Source organism: Thamnophis elegans, chromosome 6 (genome assembly GCF_009769535.1).
Source record: "Thamnophis elegans isolate rThaEle1 chromosome 6, rThaEle1.pri, whole genome shotgun sequence".
NCBI lineage: Eukaryota > Metazoa > Chordata > Lepidosauria > Squamata > Colubridae > Thamnophis > Thamnophis elegans.
The window spans coordinates 85,122,717-85,141,115 of record NC_045546.1 but is presented as its reverse complement, the minus strand read 5'-3'; the positions used below and the strand labels follow the sequence as shown (position 1 = coordinate 85,141,115).

The following is an 18,399-nucleotide window of genomic DNA, read 5'->3' as shown; positions in this document are numbered from 1 at the left end:
ACGGAACGCTGTTCCCTCCCCACCAAAGATGGTCTCTATTTTATTTACTTGCATTTTTACATGTTTTCAAACTGCTGGGTTTGCAAAAGCTGGGACAAGTAACGGACACACATTCTGTTATGCAGCACTAGGGATTTGAACCATCGAACTTCCAACCTTTCTGACTGACAAGCTCAGCGTCTTAGCCAATGAGCCACCGCGTCCCTGTAACATCCGTTGAGTGAGGACTTTATCTAGAAATAGTTTCCAAGCACAATTCAAGTGTTGGTTTACCTTTAGGATCCTTACCATGGAATCATATGTACTAATCATGTATGTTCATACTAAAGGAAAATACTTCATGTAGCTGCTGAGAGTCGTAGGGGAAGGAAATGATTCGGAATGATTGCTCCATTCTTATAGAATGGACTCATTGCAGAAATACAGACTGCTGTTTCTCAGCTTTTATGAGGCCAGTGAAAACTCTGCTGGTTTCTCAGAGATTTTGGATCTTTTTGTTTTAAAGGGTGATTCTCATAAGGAGGTTGATAAAATTTATTTTAGATTCTAATACATTTGGATTCTTATATTGTTTGATTGAATTGCTTTTGTTGTGTTTATGTTTTTATTGGCTGTTTTATTGTATTTATTGTGTGTAAACTTGCTATAATAATACAGATATGGTGTTATGTAAAAATATCCAAATACAGTCACTAAACTGATTTTCAAGAATTGGGAAATAAGGCGGACTTCCAGATGAGGAAAAATGGCAAACTAGATGTCTCCAAACCAGCAATTATAACAACATGACAATGATCAATGGACCAACAGCAGCTTCATCTGGAGTTACTGCTGATAGGAAGAGGATGAAAGTTCTCCCACTTGTGCTCCATTGAAGAAGAGTCATTGGATGCTCCCAATGGCTGGTCCTCATGAGAAGACTGCAGGGTAGCATCATCCCATGGGTTGAAGTGTTAGGAGATGAGGGAAGTCATCGATATCTTAATTGATATGGAGCCTTTAAGGAAATTGAGTTCAACCTTCTCATTTTCTAATCACCTTTGGAATTAACAATTATTTTATAATTGAAACAGGTCTTCCAAACAACAAGTTTCAAAATTTACCTGGGAAGTAAATGTTCATCCCAAAATATAAGAAATTTTAAATAGCATTTTTAAAAACTTAAAAAGAATATAAAATAAATGGCAAACATTGAGGAAGAATCTAATTTTAAGAAGTTTAAGGCAGGGTTGTCAAACTCAAGGCTAGATTAGGCCCATTGTCTGCTTAGATATGGCCCAGGGGTCACCCTGGAAACAGCAAAGGACCAGCCCGCGGTGCCTCTGCCAGGGAAAATTGAGCTGGGGGGGGGAGCACATGGCTCTCCAGGGCTCCATTTTCACCGGCAGAAGGTTGCAAGAGGCAATCACAATTGGAAACAGGGCTTGGGAATCTGACAGAGCACTCAGGCCACCACAGGTACCCCTGACACAAGTGATGTCAAGCTGGCCATGCCCCCCTGCCCCCCCCCCAGGTCAAACACAACCCTGATGCAGCCCTCAATGAAAGTGAGTTTGACGCCCCTGGTTTAAGGGATCTAAATTTAAGGGACTAAAGGCAGATTTGGATTAGGACTTTTGCTAAGATTTTTGAAACAAAAAAATGAGTAAGTAAAACAATACTTTCATGATAATTCAAATTATTTGGTCTACCAAGAGAAAATTATTGACTGAAAGTTTAAAACAAAGCAAAAAGCCTGAGTCTATGTATGTATGTATGTATGTATGTATGTATGTATGTATGTATGTATGTATGTATGTATGTATGTAGTGTCACAACCCCTGGTGTGCCCAAATATGGGAGGAAGCATACTGCTTCCTTTCTCTGTCTATCGGCTCATTACAAGAGACCATCCAGACAGAAAGCCATTATTTTTACTGTTGCCTTTGTTACATTTGTGTTGTATTTGTGCTGATAAATAAATAAAGGGAGACTAGTATAGATCTATTTCAAGCTATTCAGCCCTCATCAGCTCTCATCAGGTGCGAATCCCAGTAAGGGTATGGCTAGCTGATGAGAGCTAAATAGCTTGAAATAGATCTATACTAGTCTCCCTTTATTTATTTATCAGCATAAATGCAACACACACACACACACACACACACACGTTTTTAATCTCTAGCTGTCTCTTTTTTGAACTTTGTATTTATTTTCTTTCTATTTTTTCTGATTTCTGTTTATATTATCAGTGAATATTGTATAACTCGTAAATATTTTTTTTAAAAAAATGGAAAACAGGAAACTAAATTTAAAAGCCATTTTTTTCCTTTGTTTGTTATGTTTATTACAAAATTGACTGAAATCTTCAGTAAAAGAATATTCAAGCACAAAGTTCATAAAAATATAGAGTTTACTGCATGATGACTATGTATTTCTGTTTCATTTAAAGTCTTTTTTCACCAACTGCATGTTCCGGTGACTTCTTTTTTTCTATATGCCTTTTACAAATCTCTTCTGCGCCTATTTGTTTTAAAAGTTCTAATTGAAATTTTGAATCGTATATTCTGAAAAATGAAGCTGTTGCTCTACATATGAACAGCAGTTCTATAAATACGGGAGATTGAAATGCAGTGAGCTGACGTAAAAAAAATAAATAAATAGGTGGAACAAATATCTTATGCTTCCCTAATTATACTGAGAAGTCCAATTTGCTGTGAACAGGTACCGAAACTCCCACGCAGAGCACTGGATCTTTGTAACGGTTCATCTTTAAGGGTCTAAAGCAAGACTAAATTTAGATCTTTATTTCTCTGAATAGCTTGGGCACCTTTCATCTTTAGCAACTAGATGAGGTGTCTGTGTGTGTGTGGGGGGGGGTCACAGTCACAGTACTTGTTTTTACATGTAGCTCATTTAGTTATAAATAGGCATTCTTAGATTCAAGAATGTTGGTGGTGATATTAATGGGTATTGTTGTAAAAAGGTTTTTATTTTCCATTTCTTCATTTTCATTCACTCACATATATACTGTGCATAGCCGGGTCCATACAACATTAAACAATAATCGCAGCAATTCCTCTTGTCAACAATACCCCCCAAAATAGAAACCCAATATACCTCTTCCACTCTCCGTACACCTCTTTCTTCCACCCCCTCCAACTTTCTATTTTCCCTCCATTATTCCCCTCTACCCTACTTCCCCTCCCCCTCTACCACTCCTCTCTCCCGATCCACTCCCTCCCTTCCTTCTCACCCTCCCTCCCATCCTCTCTCCCGCCCTCTCTACCCATCTTTCTTCTATCCCACTCCTCCTCCCCTTGGTGTATTTCCACTATATGTCAATGTACTTAACTTATCTTATTTTTACAGAGAAAGTAAAGAGAAACAGTATACATGTGAAGTTGCATTACATTGAAATCTAACACATCGTATCTAACCTAGTATATATCCCTCCCTCCCCCCTCCCTCTCCCCCAACACCCCACCTCCCTCCCCCACCTGACTTCCCAGAGCCCGTACACGGTATAGATTTTTAACAAACACAGTCTAAAATGATATTAATGGGTATTGAAATGCAATCAACATTCAAACATGCACATCTTCACCAGATGTAATACTGGTGTCGTAAAATTGCTCATATTTAAATTTTAAGAACACAACACCTTCATATTAAAATGTGTAATTGAGAATATACTTTGATAGATGTACAAATGCACATTGAAATGTATTTTAAAGTACTCTTTTAAGTAGCATTGAAACATTGTTTTGAGAAGATTAAAATAAATCCTATACTTACCCTAGCAACAGAACTGGTGGGGTATGAGATATGAAATTTTCAGCCACCTTAAACATCTGCACTGTGTTTAGGGGAAAAAAAGTATTGTAAATAATTGTAAATAAGAGAGCCATTGACAGCTAATTCCCTCTGACAACAGTTCATATTTTCATTTTATTTTACTTTCCCCTTGACAAAATGATAGTATCCCATTTGTGTTTGCCTATGATTTCTTCTCTATAAAATCCTTTTTGCCCTGAGATTCACAAAGATGTTGTTGAGTGCAACCTGGATTTGTAATATTCTCAATATGTAGATTTACGGTTAAAATCTTTACTGTATACAAATATTCATGCCACCCAAATCTCAGGTTGTGCTTTTCCAATTCCAAAAATCTTCTATTTCTCAGCAACACACACTCTTTCATCCAAACCAAACAGCAAACTGTAAATACAATTTCAAATCGGGTAAACCCAACTTCCTCTTTCTTTTGCATATTAACATCTTATATTTCATATATTTTCCCCTGCCACACAAATTTAGACATATCCTTCTGCCACTCTTTAAATGGAGCATCTGTTCTCTGAAACAAAACATCATTCTAGGCAAGACAACCATTTTTATCACAACCCTTCTCCCAAGCAATGGGGGAGTTGTAACATTAACATGTTGCCCATCTTAACATGCCTTTTTTTAACTTCACCCCGTATCTTATCTCATAGCTATTTTGAAGTATAAGACATTTCATATTTACCATACTGGTACACAAGTATTTTTACCTGCTTCTCAATCTTATACCCTGCGTTATTCATCAATTCTGTTTGATTTTCCTAGTTTCACTTTTTTGTTAACAACTTTGTCTTTTGTGTATTAAACTTGGAACCTGCTAATGCACCAAAATATTTTAAGTTGTCCATTAATATTTATGTTTTCTTTAAAGAATCTTCAAGCACCAATACCAAGTCATCTGCAAAAGCCCCTAACTTTGTGCAGGCCTCTTGCACCGACTTGGAAACCAAAATGGGGCAAGGGAGGGCTGTGCAAGCCTCCAAAATGTTCCTTTTTGTATCTCAGAGGAGTTTGATAGATTTCCATTAACAATTGTTTGTTCTTTCTGTGAGTGTAAATCCGTCATACTCAATTCATAAAGTTATATCCCCCCCAAAAAAATCACACATTCTAAAATCTTGAACAAGAAAACCCAATCCAGTTGGTCAAAGATCTTCTCTACAACTAAGAATGTCAGCATGACTTATTTTTTCATGATGTTCCTTCAAATATTCCAAAACTTCCAACATATTTCTAACATTATCCTTTAATTCTTTTTTTAAAAAAACCACATTGATCCACAGGAATAAATGATTGCAATGTTATTTTCAAACTATCAGCTAGAATTATTGTGAACAACTTGCTGGTCATTATTCAAATGATACCAGCTTATATATATATATATATATTTTTGTTAAAGTCAAATCTTGTCTCTCTTTAGGTATTATACTAAACCATCTGCTACACGCTGAGTTATTCTTTCAGAAATATCTCTTTACCTAAAACACTCAAAGAGCCATTTGGACCCGTTTCCCACAGAAAAGAAAACATCGGGAACCACAAAACCCTTCCCATGCATGACTATTTCCTTATACTACAAAGGTAGTATATGTAGTTGAATTAAATATTCTGTTTTCTTCTGAAACTTTTCTTTTCTTGGATTTAAACATGGTTGGCCTACCGGGGGTTGAAAAGCTCAATAAATCACATGCCAGCGGGTGTCACACATTGGCGATTGTGATGCATATTTTGAGCAGCAGGGAGCTGCAGCAGAGGGATGAAAGAGCCACATGCGGCTCCACAGCCGTGGGTTGCTGACCCCTGGCCTAAACTGAGGTATGAGCATGGGCAGGTTAAAAAAACTGTGGGAGCAGGAATGACTTACAACTTCTTGATGGCTTCCCCTTGTAGGAAGCTGGTAGAAGGGTTGGAAAGGTTGATCATGTGATCACACCAGCATTTTTCTGACCACACCTGCAAAAATCTCAATCCCATAGGAATCATGAGTGTTGGCTTTTGTAAAAAAAGTCAATTTAAGGTCTGTTGATTCAAAACATGTTGTCCTATGATGCACTGTTTCACAGAAGTGAAAGTTACAATCAAACTGACACAAGTATTTTATTAGTATATAGATAGAGTATATGGTTTATTGGCCTCTTTCCAGCCCTCTGGCATCTTTCCTCCCTGTAGGATAGAGTTCATCTTGTTTTGTAAAGATCACAACAGTTCATCTCCCAATCATTTATAATAAAGAACTTGATAATCCATCCGATCCAGGCACATTTCCTAGTACAATTTTTTTTAATAGCTTCAGAAACTTCTCTTATTGTTATAGGTCCATTCATAATCTATCTCTGTTCCTCTGTAATTCTCAGTCAATTTTGTTTCTTTAGATATTCATCTATTTCTCTCTAGAGAGATGTCACTTCCTTTATACAAATTGGAATAATATTGATGAAATGCTTTTATACGGCTGCATTGTCCATTAATATAGTATCTTCCTCTTGTAATTTCAATAACATTGCCTTTTTTTCTTTTTGTAATTTATATGCTAATCACTTCCCTGTTTTATTTGCAAACTAATTTTTTTTGCTTTACATAATTCATGTTTATTTCCATTTCTTACTGTTAATACAGATAATTGTCATTGCAAAAGCTTAATTTGTTGAGAAATACTTAACTTTTGTGGATATTTCTTTAATGCTTCCTTTCTTTTTAATTTATTCAAAAGTGTGTGTGTTTTTATTCCTCCTTTCACTATTGTGTTGCATAACATAATCTGTAATAAAAGGTTTACTTATATTTTAACCTTCAATTCCTAAATCTTGTGTTTTCTTCTTATTTTTTTAAATGTTATTTCTTTTCACACCCTTTCACTATTCTTCTTTCTGTAGCAACATTTTGTTTAATTTCCTATAAAAGAATTAGATTTTTTTCTTATAAAATATACAGGTTTATGAAATAAATAAAATTGGTAATATCTTTATTTCAGAAACCTTAGTAGCCAGGCTGTTTGCAATCAAAATCATGCCTATTTTTGAAACAGATTTATGGCTTTCAGGAAAAAAAAAATAGGTTTTCTCTCTTGAAATGCTTTTTTCTTTTCTTTTTTTCTTTTTGTCTCCATATATCAGTCAACCCTAAAATGTCCATCAAATTAAAGAGAACATTTGGCAACTTGCCTTGAGTACCTTTAATATTTTTTCAGAGATTCTATCAAATTGTTGTGACTTTGAATCTGGGTTGGTCACTGGACCAGAAGTTTATTCTTCCAAGCTTTTGGCTAAAGCCCATCTTCAGGGAACTTCTCTCACCTTCAATATGTGCTTTTGGTATGAGTTGTATTTATGTGGTGTCTTCCTATTGATGATTGGTATGTTGTTGTCTGGCAATTGGCTGTTATTCCCTTGTGTTGCCAAGCCCTCAGCTCCTAACTACCTGATAAGCTGGTAGTAAATCAACATTCTTCATGACTGACAAGGGGTCCCTTTTCCCACACTTCAATTATTTCCCTGGCTATTTTTGTACCTACTTGACCAACAATCTGAGTAGCTACAAAATTCAATATATATCCATGTTCACTGCAATGTGAGGCTACAAAAGAGTTTTAGTCTCCTCATCTGACCACTTGCTTGTGTTCTTGCACTCAGGTGGTTAGCTTTCACCCCATCTGTCCTATATAATCACAGGAGCAATCCTTACAAGGGATCTGGTAGATTGGGTTCACCGACAAATGTGCGTTCGACAAAAGTGCGCCGACAAAACCATGGCGAGAAAACTGTGAGGTCGAAATCGCGCCGACAAATGAGCGCAGAATCACGCCGACAACAGTGCGCTGACAAAAGCGCACCTTCAACAAAGAACTAATAACAACCTAATAACCCTAAACCTAACCCTAACCCTAACCCTAACCCTAAACCTAAACCTAACCCTGAACCTAACCCTTACCTTAACTTAAATCACGCTTTTGTGGGCGCAGTTTTGTCAGTGCGTTGTTGCGGGCCCATTTATGACGTCGTGTTTTTTCCACTGCGGTTTTGTCGGCGCACTTTTGTCGTGCGCGCATTTGTCAGGTCACGGGTAGATTGCCTTAGTGGCTACATCACTCCATTCCAATCCCCCATTTAATACAATTTTTCATAAATTTATTAGCATTACCAAGCATGAGAATATCAGAAGTCCTGGCAGTTCTAATGAATATAAAGGTTATTGCAAGCTTATGCTCTCTTCAAGAATCTGAACTACTAATGGTCAAAGCAAATTGGTGGAAGGCAAGAGTCAATGGAAATCAAGGTGGGTTGGATTTAGATCTCTTGTGGGTATTAAGGGATTCAAGACCAACTATGTGTTTGACACTTCCCTTCCCTTCTCAGCTCCTACAGGTATTTCCGTAAGTTGTTTATAAAGCAATATTTTGTCCTCATTTGGGGCACACATTCCTGAATAGGGTTCCATACTGAACCCTATTCATCACCTTCAGACCAATTGTTGACGGGAATAATTCTGTAATAACATGTAGGAATAACTTGGGAGCCAGGAGAATGGCTGAACAAGAGCTATAAAGCCCACAATGTAGCTATATGGGTGTGGCAGTTGTGTCAGAAGGTACCCCTCCTTATTCTTTTAATGGTAAAAACAGGGGTGGGGATAGTGGAAAATGAGCTTTCAGATTTGCAGGATTCTGTTAATGCAACCTTACAATAAAGTGAAATTAGTCCAGCTGGACATACTTTCTGTTTAGCGTACTTCACAAGGCTGACAACGTCTATTTACTGATATCTGAGGAAAAAGGGGAATCATAAATAGCACTTAACAATATAGCACGTAGAATTAAATACCACCCTATAGTACTTTACACCACTCTCTAAGCGATTTATAGAGTCAACATATTGCCACTCTGGGTCCTCATTTTACTGACCTCAGAAGGATGGAAGACTGAGTCAACCTTGAGCCAGTCAAGATCAAACTCCTGGCAGTTGGCAGAGTCAACCTGCAATGCTACATTTTAATCACTGCACTACCACAGCTCTCGGGCAAGAACCTGTACCTAAGTGATTCCACTGGGATAAATACTTGTTTCTCCAACCTTATCTCCTTCATGTCTCTTGCTAGAGTGGGATGAAATTACTACATCGGTTTCAGGGAGAATATAAATATGAAGAGCCGAGGTGGCGCAGTGGTTAGGGTGCAGTACTGCAGGCCACTTCAGATGACTGCTATCTTCAATTCGGCGGTTCAAATCTCACCGGCTCAAGGTTGACTCAGCCTTCCATCCTTCCGAGGTGGGTGAAATGAGGACCCAGACTGTGGGGGCGATATGCTGACTCTGTAAACCGCTTAGAGAGGGCTGAAAGCTCTATGAAGTGGTATATAAGTCTAACTGCTATTGCGATTGCTATTGCTATAAATTCCCAAAGTGGGCCTGAATCTGTACTCACTTTTCCCTATTCATCAGTACATCACAATTGTATTTTGTTTTATGCTTTATTCTTCCTTCAAGAGGTCTATTGCATACTATTTCTTGTTCAAAAGCACACAGTAGGAAATTCTGATTTTTTTAAAGGCAATTATTGTGTTTGGACATCTTTGGGCCATTACTCAAAGGAAAAAAAAGAGAAACAACAACACAAAGGATTAATTAGACCAAAATAACTAATTAAGTTACTGTTTATTGCTTCCATTTGACAGGCAATATTCATGCAGATTATAATGCCCAGATCCTGATATGGGGGAAGGGGGATAGAAATTGAACAACAGCACTTAGAATTATATACCATTCCATTGATTGTCAACTTCATTTTTCTTTTTTCTTTATGAATCCACTTTCACTGGTATTCAATGGGAAGCTTCTTTATTTAACAGGCCATACAGATTTCTGTACACATGGAAAATCGCTGATATTTGCTCTGCCCTTTCAACTTCAGATTAACCCATCTTTTCACCAGATATCTGTTCTGAGTTATGCTTTCAGTACCACGAGATGGCACTATATCAAACAGCACATGCTCTCATGTTTACTTCTTGGCAAACTCTGCAGTAACTCCTCACATATGGGACAACCCAAAGAGGACAAGGCAGTTTTCAGAGTTAAGTTACTATGTCACAACTCCAACCTCAACACCTGTGGCTTTGATATGTCAGCGCATAGATTCAGAATAATGTCAGCCTAAGTCTTTTGCTTCCCAATATAGGTATTGTTATATAAGAAATAGAGTGTGCAAGGAAGTTTAGTAGTGAATTTGTTAAAGTCAAATCTTATCTGTCTTTAGGTATTCTACTATATATATATATATATATATATATATATATAGTATACACAATGCTCAGGGATAATTATCAGGAATAGGAGGGACACTAATTTGAAAGGGCACAATACATTGTTGATGGGCTCTGAATGGTTTGATAGATAATCTATGGTAAAGCTGTAAACCTTTATAAATATAAACCTATACAATGAAAATGCCTTAGAGACAGGTGGACGAGCATACTGTATATACTCAAGTATAAGCCTAGTTTTTCAGCCCACTTTTTGAGCTGAAAAAAGCCGCCTCGGCTTATACTCGAGTCAGTGAAAAATTTGCCCGAAATGGAGGAGAAAAAGGGGTGGGGCCATGCCGCTGGGTGACACTCGTGAATGGCCCAGAGCCCCTGAGAGTTTCCCCTCCCTCTGTGTCAGTTTGCCGCGCAGCGCGCACCGCACCATCCCCCCTCCTCACGTTCTAATGTAATGCAGGGCTGTCTTACGACTCCCCTTCCTCCCCCTCCTGCCGCTCTGCAACGATGTCCCACCTCCTCCTTGTTATGGCAAGCAGCCACATAGCGATGTCCCACCTCCTCTGGTACAGTGATCCAATGATAGGAATCACTGTGCCGTGTGTCATAGGAGGCGGGACATCATCATCACAGCGGGACATCAGCATCATGAGGTGAGTGAAGTATTTCATTGAATACACCGGTATTGTGTGATAATAATTTGTTATGCAGAGCAAATTTTTACAATGGCTACTGTATATTTAATGGGCACAGGCAGGCTGTATATGTTATTCAATGGGCAATGGCATTATTGGTATCTATTTTTATTTTTGAAATTTACCGGTAGCTGCTGCATTTCCCACCCTAGGCTTATACTCGAGTCAATAACTTTTCCAGCTTTTTGGTGGTAAAATTAGGTGCCTCGGCTTATATCCGGGTCGGCCTATACTCGAGTTCACTGCAGTTTCACAAGAGTTTGTTTATGAGGTCTCTGCATCAAATAATGTAAAATCCATGTTACAAATAACATGGATTTTAAAAAATAATATATATTATTATGATCATCACTTTTGTCCATTCAGTGTTCTGGAAGGGATGGGATATCTCTGCATTCCAAGACTCCAGGACATGTATATCCTTAGTTCTATGTTAAACACATTCTGTGTATAATTTAGTTAAATGTTTCCAGCCCACCTTTATTATAAAGGACTGCATACAATGATAAACATAACAACTTGCTTTGCAGAAGGAGTAGAACCGGGAAGCTTTCAGAGGAGCGGGTCAAGAATTTGATATGAACTTCTTGAAATATGGATTGTTTAAAAAATGTGCTTATGTAAAACAATTCTTTTTTTTTTTTGTTTATTCATTACTTATTTGTTTTTATAGTTGCTCTTTCCATGGGGATAAATCCTGCTAAATATCAGATGAAGAAATATAGAATAGGGGAGTTATTTCCAAATAAATTTGTTTTGTTTAGAGATAGAAAAAAGGTATAATTCTCAACACTGGTGACATTGTCAACAAAAACCCCAGATATTATAAAATCAACCATCAAGCATAGAATACTACATTTTTCAAATACATAATATTGTCTCTATGATCTTTTAGGTAGCATCAAATTTGTAGATGTGCAAATTTCATTTGAATTGTAAACGAATTTTAAAATAATTTGGTTTTTTTTGTTCCTATACTAATGTTCATACATTGTATAAAGCATAGTTAATTTCAACTGTGTTTCATGGAATAAAATAAAATGATTTAATTTACATATAAATAACTACATTTTACAAATAACTATAGTTGGACAAATACAATATTGTAATATATAACCGATTGAGCTATACTATGGCTTAATGAAATATGCATATTTAGCCATTGAACTGTGATCTATAACTTTCTCAGTGAAATGCAGGCTATAAAATTAAGAATTTGGTAAGAGAGACACAGAAATTGGAACTTGATATGTTTCTTTCATTATACTCTTCCTATTCAAGCCTGATTCAGCTTGGAGATCTGAACCGGTAGGAACCCACCACTGGTTTAAAGCCTTAAAATATCTGGGGAAAAAACCAGACTGATATTGGCCTTACGTTTAGTGCTTCCACTATCTAAAAGCACTAAGGGCTGAAAGCACTCCCCCCCTGACCATTTTGCACAAGAAAACAGATGGAAAGCATAACATAAAGCCTATAGATGATGTGGTGGTGGTAGGGAATCTCCAAACTGCTCCCAAACCAGTGGTGGGATTCAAATAATTTAACAACCGGTTCTCTGCCCTAATGACCATGACCAAGTGGGGCTTGGTGGTCATGTGACTGGGTGGGCGTGGCCAACTCAAGGTCACTCAGGTCGATGGGCGTTTTGCCTTAGCTGTACCAAGGAAATAAGGGTTAACCGGAGAGGCAGTTTCTGTAAGCAGGTCAATAAAGATGAGGCTAGAAACAACACCAGAATGTTTCCTTCCTGCCTTCCTTACAGGATTAGCCCTGTAAAGTGGGGAAAAACAAAAGGAGATTTCTTCCAACAATCGGTTCTCTGAAGAGCCGAGGTGGCGCAGTGGTTAAATGCAGCAGTGCAGGCTACTTCAGCTGACTGCAGTTCTGCAGTTCGGCTGTTCAAATCTCACCGGCTCAGGGTTGACTCAGCCTTCCATCCTTCTGAGGTGGGTAAAATGAGGACCCGGATTGTTGTTGGGGGCAATATGTTGACTCTGTAAACCGCTTAGAGAGGGCTGAAAGCCCTATGAAGCGGTATATAAGTCTAACTGCTAACTGGTTCTCCCAAATAGGTGCGAACTGGCTGAATCCCACCACAGTCCCAAACCCAACTTCATCCATATGCATTCCTGGTCACTAACGATCACTGTATGACCCATGGCCCTTAAAGACTAAGGAATGGCAGCAGCTGCATCCATTGAGAAGTTCCTTTCAATATGAATATATGAGCATCTATGAATGGGTGCAAGGAAGCGAATGAAGTGTGAATGAGGATGGCATCAGATAAGTGTTGCAACATATCTACTTTCATGTGTGTACTGGAAGCATTGGCATGTTGGCACTACTGTTTCCATGTTGACATTCTGGCATCACAACAGTTTTCTATAAAGGCTGCTGTTTCCACATGAGCTAATGGCTGAGGTTTAAAGGTTAACTGGGAAAAAAATAACAGACTAGGTCATTCATCTGGCAAAAGACAGACTCTGCTTTAAACTCTTGTCACAAGCTAGGTACTTAATTTCTCCCTTTTGTGAAATAACACTATCATTGCTCTGCCTCACAATATTTGTGAAGACAAATAAATTGACAAATTGTTTTGAATAGCAAACATGTTGCAAAATGATTAGGAATAATAACTCATAATGTATTGAGTGTTTGAAAAAAACAGAAAATGATTAGTTCAGTGCGTCATATAAACTGGAGTGGTGAGAAATAGGTTTGATTTTTTTTTGAAATAGGTACGTGATTTTTTTTTAATACAGCTAGATGCCAAGGAATATGAAGTAGCTTTCCTTTTGTGTTTCCTTGAAGCAAAAAAATGAAGTACAAAATAAAATTGTAATACTCAATGTAATTTGGCTCCTTGTTTGAGGAATTCGTCATGCTAAAAATTTAGTAGCCACATATCTGTAAAGAGTTACAGATCACCAGCAAAACAAAATTCTAATCTTCCTCTCATAGACATTGGTTTAAATTAAAGTTGGCAGAATAGAAAGCATTTTTAAATACATTAAATAGATACATACTGTTAATAGTCAAATATATGATATAAGACAGGGCTGTAAAACTCCTGGCCTGCGGGCCATATGAGTCACGCGCTGGCATGCCCATGCCCAATTTAGCAAAGGGGGAAAAGTCCCGATATGTCACGTGACACTGCCGTGATGACATTTGACACATAAGGTAAGAGAGCCTAACAGGTGCTATGAGTTATTTGTGGGAAAATAACTATTAAAAGTACACAGAGCATAGATCTTCAGTTTGTAATTATTTAGCCAATAATGAACGTTATGCTTAAAATTCAGTGTTGGAATACCAGATCCCAAAAGTGTGTGTGTGTGAGAGAGAGAGAGAGAGAGAGAGAGAGGGAGGGAGGGAGGGAGGGAGGGAGGGAGGGAGAGAGAGAGAGAGAGAGAGAGAGAGAGAGAGAGAGAGAGAGAGAGAGAGAGAGATTTAGCCGCTTAAAATTTTAACTTTTTCTCAAGTTTTCCCCTATTTTCTTGTATGAATCCTATCAGCACCAATCCTTGCATAAATTAGCAAAGACTGAGCAGGAGTTAGGAATTACTGCAACAGAGTAAAATTCTTCCTTTTGATTATGGAAGTGGTTTACTGCACAATGACTGGGATTCCAGGTGGTGTTTATAACCTTCCTGTTACTTGATTATTTATTTATTTATTAGATTTGTATCCCACCTTTATTTTTAAGTATCTTAAGGCAGCAAACATATCTAACACTCCTTCCTCTTCCTATTATTTTCCCCATAGCAACAACGCTGTGAGTTGAGTTGAGTTGAGCAGAGAAAGAATGATAGCTTCTTTCTTGCCTAAGGTGGAACGAGATCTCACAGTCTCCTGATTTCTAGGCCAGCACTTCCAAGCTGTGGACCTGAGCCCTGGAGATGCAGCTGATTGTGCAAAGTGGTGTTCAATGATCTGAAAAGTGGACTCTGCAATTGCAGGAATAGGAGGAGGAGGAGGAGGAGGAGGAGGAGGAGGAGGAGGAGGAGGAGGAGGAGGAGGAGGAGGAGGAGGAGGAGGAGTACTTTAAACCACTACGTGAAACTTATTACCATTCTTCTGAGCCAATAATGTCTTTATGTACTTGGAAAGCCTTGCAATCTTTCTGAAAATCTTGCCTTGGACAAAATAGGTTTTCTCCACATATACAAGGATTATGGAAGATCTACCAAGCAAAGAGTAAAATGATACTTCACCTAATCATATGAGACATAGTATAATATGGATATATGAGAATTTTAGTAAGACTACACTTTTTCCCGAGAAAATTTCCACATTTCTGCAGGTGAAATTTTAAGAGCAATCTGGTGGCTTGTGATAAGGCAAGGAATATAATAAATTCTGCAGGAAGGGAAACGGAATTTGGAGAAGTTCAGAGAATTTTCTTTAACTCAAAAAGACATGTTTGAATATGTGCCTAATATCACAGTGGTCTTTTCAATGCTACTATGCTACAGGAAATAGAGGGTCTTGCTTTCATAAATCTGCCAAACAGACAAATGGTTTAAGAAATCTAGCATGATTCTTTTTCAAATAAGTATGAATTCAATTAGCGAATAAATATCCATGTCATCTTAAAGGACACACCAATTGGGCAAATAGAATAGAAAAGAAAAGAAAAATGGTTTCACACAGATATAAATAAGTCTTCTGACATTTCGTGATTAGTGGATAGAATGCTACAAACCATCCAGAAGTCCATCAGAATAGATCTAAGTGACAATAATACTTCAGCAAGTCCACAATTAATCCAAAATTTGAACACTTTCCTTATAAGAGCCGAGGTGGCGCAGTGGTTAAATGCAGCACTGCAGGCTACTTCAGCTGACTGCAGTTCTGCAGTTTGGCTGTTCAAATCTCACCGGCTCAGGATTGACTCAGCCTTCCATCCTTCCGAGGTGGGTGAAATGAGGACCCAGATTGTTGGGGGCAATATGCTGACTCTGTAAACTGCTTAGAGAGGGCTGAAAGCCCTATGAAGCGGTATATAAGTCTAACTGCTATTGCTATTGCTATTGCTATTGCTATTATAAGAGGAAGCAAACAAAATTGTCAGAATCAGGTGGGCTTATCCTAAGCAACATTTAGGATGTCAGAGAGTGATCATTAGGAGTTAGCGCATAGAGACATACTGTATCTAGAGTATTCTACTGAAAAGCACATAACAATTGATGAATAACAAAGTTATTCCAGTAAGTTAAGTTAACCCTTACACACATTGTCTTCAGAACTTAATAGCTATCTATGGATTTAGTCTTGAACTGAAACAAACCAATAAATAATGTAGTATTCTTTCAAAGAAACAAATAAAAAACAACCCTCCATTGTCATTAAGTATACTGAACCTTTAATTTAGCATCTGATAAAGTAAAGCAAAGTTTAATGTTTTATAATGGAGGTAAAGTTAAGTTTGCACCATTATCAAAACAAACTCAACTTCTGGATAGTTTTTCACAGTTTAGGCTAATGATTCATTCAACAAACTAAAATGGTGCCTTTGCAAGCAGACTTAGGGAAAGTTATTGATTTGATTTCTGCAGCCATCTATGCCAGTAAGTGACTTTCTACAGCAGCCTATAGTTAACTAGGATATCAGCTGAACTTGGATGGTGGCTATGGCTACTATAACCAGAATGCAAAATTTTAACAGCTATTGGATGTCAGCAATGAAATACAGAGCCTGAAGCTTCTTGTTGTTACCATGCAAATCCAACAACATGTTTTCCAAATCTTAAACATAGCTATAAAAACAACAACACAATTCCGTACTGAGAAATTTAAATAACTCAGGGTATTGCCATTTGGAAAGTCACACGCCGTCAGAATTTCACTTTTGCTCCACTTGTGTGTGATCAAAGCTTGATCAGGGCAAGCCATTTCTCACAACAATTTTTTTCTATAAATAAATCAATTGACCATTTCAAAGAGTTACTGAAGAGCATATAAAATGTTGGGTATACTAGATAAATAAACATCAATTGCTGTCAAGTATAGAAGTGAGCATGTTTTTTTTTTAAAAAAAATCAATCAATCAATTTTTATTACGATCATAGACCAGAGTAAAAGTTAAACACTGAAATAAAATAAAAGAACAGGAGAGGACAGGGCCTACTAATGTATTACAATTGATGGTGAAATCATCAGTGGAAAACCACAGTCTGGTTTTACAGAGAGTAATACTTAGTTACATTCAAAGAAACTGTATCATACTGATCCAATGGAAGTAATTGTACATAAAAAAATGATTGGAATTCCAAGGATATTTTGTCAGGTAAGGTGTTATAAAATGAGGATGTGAGCACTTATAAAGAATGCAATACAACAGGAAATGAATGGTTTTAATGACCCCTTGTCTGCAGAAGCACAATTTCAGCTCATACGGGATATATATGTGTGTGTGTGTGTGTGTGTGTGTGTGTGTGTGTGTGTTTATTTGTGCTGATAAATAAATAAAAATAGTCTCCTTTCCTTCCTTCCTTCTTTCTCTTTTTCTTTCTCCCTTCCCTCTGTGGGAAGCAACCAACCTCCCCCCCAAATATTACTTCCAGAAAGGCTCATTCCACATGCCTGCCTGATAGATAATGAGATAATGAGCCTATAGAAAGTTTGGCTCCATTCACAAGCATGGAATGATCCAAACCCTTTTAGAAACACAAAGCCCATATTGCACAAACCCCAAAACTTCAAAAATATAAAAACCATGTAAGAATCCTACCTTTTATCCAGTTTGTTGTTCAGTTGACCCAGAAACAAACCACTGAATGCCACTTTGCAAATCTTTTGAGTTTTTCAGTTTAAAGCAGGTTTCAATGTGAAGTTTGCAGCATTAAGGCTTGTGGACTTCAACTCCCAGAATTCCACAGCCAGCAAAGCAACCTTGGCAACTTTAAGACTTGTGGACTTCAACTCCCAATATTCCACAGCCAGGCATGCTCAGTTCTGATTTAAAGCAACAGCATTTTTTTCCCTACTTTGCTGAATCCTGGTTAAAAAGTGACTTTGACCTCCTGAAGGAAAGACAGGATATCAATGTAATGAATGTATGAGTTAATCAATCAACCAAGCACCATTTTTTGTCAGAGGAATATTCTCAACAACATCTCAGTACAATTCAAGAAAATGAAGGTATGGAATGCTGAGTAGTAGAAGCTGGCTTAAATAAATGTTGTGGAATTTATTCTACAGCATATCTTTTGAAATCCTCTAAGGAAGAAAATCCTAAAATGAACACCTTAGCCAAATGTTCATTTTCCACTTAGCCATTCAAAGCTGAGGTTCCCATCTGAGTATCTGGGCTGACTATTCAAAAAGAGGTTTATCCTAAATTCTTGGGTCCAAGCTATTTAGGTCTTCAACATTTAAAAACCATCAGTTATTTGCTTTCTAGGAGAGGGAATGGGTGGAAGTCAACATAGATGGGATATCATTAGTGATTTTTCATTCTGAAGTGTTTTCAAGAGGAGAAACATTACATTTGAGAGTCCTGTCTATGTAAATCTCTCGTCTCTATGCAATAGAGCTAATTTCAAGCCATAGTCATCAAAGAAAACATGAATATTACCTTCCATATTTTATAGATTATGGTTTCCATGGAAGCCGGCATGTG

At 37.6% G+C, this 18,399-nt stretch overlaps 1 long non-coding RNA gene across 1 annotated transcript in view; it reads right to left on the bottom strand.

Annotated features, from left to right (window-relative positions):
- Window positions 1–17,680, bottom strand: part of LOC116510658 — a 33,581-nt gene extending 15,901 nt beyond the window's left edge. Inside the window, exons 1-2 of the long non-coding RNA XR_004255664.1 lie at window positions 17,509–17,680; window positions 3,775–3,835 (exon numbers count right to left, since the gene is read on the bottom strand). This is a non-coding gene — a long non-coding RNA (uncharacterized LOC116510658). The remainder of the gene's footprint in view (window positions 1–3,774; window positions 3,836–17,508) is intronic.
- Window positions 17,681–18,399: the final 719 nt, after the last annotated feature.